The sequence below is a fragment of the Alligator sinensis genome, unplaced genomic scaffold (assembly GCF_000455745.1).
Source record: "Alligator sinensis unplaced genomic scaffold, ASM45574v1 scaffold385_1, whole genome shotgun sequence".
NCBI lineage: Eukaryota > Metazoa > Chordata > Crocodylia > Alligatoridae > Alligator > Alligator sinensis.
Window position 1 is genome coordinate 583,641 of NW_005842535.1, and position 1,790 is coordinate 585,430.

General features: G+C 43.0%; 1 protein-coding gene across 1 annotated transcript in view; it reads right to left on the reverse strand.

Annotated features, from left to right (window-relative positions):
• The window catches only part of LOC102386778 (homeobox protein PKNOX2), an 836,464-nt gene that overhangs the window by 560,509 nt on the left and 274,165 nt on the right, over positions 1–1,790 (reverse strand). The gene's annotated exons all lie outside the window — the stretch shown is intronic.

Consider the following 1,790-nt stretch of genomic DNA (forward strand, 5'->3'; position numbering starts at 1 on the left):
CAGGACCAGCAGACACACCAACTGCAGATGCTTCCTCAGCCTGACAAATGGTTTCTCAACCCAAAAGCTTTCTACGATACATTTCTCTAACTATACTAAAAAGATTGTCTTACCTGTTGTCATTTAAAGTGGTGGACCAGACTCAGGCTGTAGGGGCGGGAGAGCGGCACACGAGCATGTTGTACACACAATGTCACCCACCCATCTCATGAGTTTTGCCTGTCAGCAGCCAGAGGTGTAGGGCCCCAGAACTCAGAACCCCCACCTATCTCCTTGAAACTTGACAGGCTCCATGGCCACAGCAGGGGCTACCATCCCTGAAGTTTTCACCACCCTCTCCCATGCCTTAAACACACACAGTGTCACCCATGTCATGAGTTTTGCTTGTCAACAGCTTCAGGTGCAGTTTCCCAGGACCCCCTGAACCTATCTCCTTGAAACATGGCAAGCTTTGTGGCCTTAGCAGGGGCTACCATCCCTGTAGTTTTCACCCTTCTGTGGCTTAACACACACCCGTGACATGTTTGGCCTGTCAGCACTTTGAGGTGCAGTTTCCCAGAAACCCTTCTACCTATCTCCTTGAAACATGGCAAGCTTCCTGCCCTCAGCAGGGGCTACCATGCGTACAGGTTTCATTCAAATCAGGCAAAAAATGACAAAGTAATATGCCATTTCATGCTTCCCCACTATAGCCTGTGGGCAAAACATTGAAAAAGCATTGAAACAGTGAAACTGTTTTGATGAAACAAAGCGGAACAGCAGTTTCAAATAAAAACAAAATTTGAAGCAAAACACTGTTCTGTCAAAATGTAAAAATGCAAGTTGAAACAGAACAGTGCCATTTTGCACAGCCCTATCAGCTATATCTGATACTTAGTACAGCCAACATTGGGTTGGGGTCCTCCTTCCTCCTACTAAAAGGTTACAGGGGTCAGATGTCATGATCTTCAAAGTATTAGGATTCTTTAATTTTAAAATGATGTTGAACCAGACAACTATACACCAGGAAGTGTGATCTATAATCTTGCTGTGCCTTTGCTTGGCTTACCAGCCATACAGACACTAAAATGTATTCATCTGCTGGATGAAAAAGCAGACCCCAAATCTTTGGAGTAGCACTAAAGAACCAAATACCCATTTATCTTTTGAAGTCTTGGAAAAATGTCAGGTGAATATAAGATACACCTAAAAGCTGATGCAGTTCCATTTGCACTAACTACACCAAGACAGGTACCCTTGCTGCTAATGGACAAAGCAAAAGAAGACCTAGCATGAATGGAAGAAATGGAAGAAATCACAAAGATTGAAACACCTACTTTTTGGTGTTCTGGGAAGGTGGTTGTCCCAAAACCCAGTGGTAATATTAGAATATGGGTTAACCTCACACAGATGAACAAATACATGTGCCGAGAAAGACATTCGTCTTTCAGTGGAATGCACCCTGGATCAACTTTCAGGAGCCAAGGTCTGTACAAAATTGAATGATAGGGCAGGATTCTGGCAGTTTCCTCTAGCTGTTGAATCTTATTACTCTAGTTGGACAACACCAATTTAAATGATTCCCTTTTCTGATCTCATCAGTTCCTGAATTCTTTCAGCTTCAGATGCCACAGATACTGGATGGCCTAGAAAGTGTGCTTTGTCATGGCAATGACCTTTTTAGTTTTTGGAACCACCAAGGTACAACATGATACAAGACTGAATGCAACACTCAGAAAACTCCAAGAAACTGGAGTTACACTTAATGAAAAGAAATGCAAAATTCTAGAACTCTTGGTTCAGAGATGATA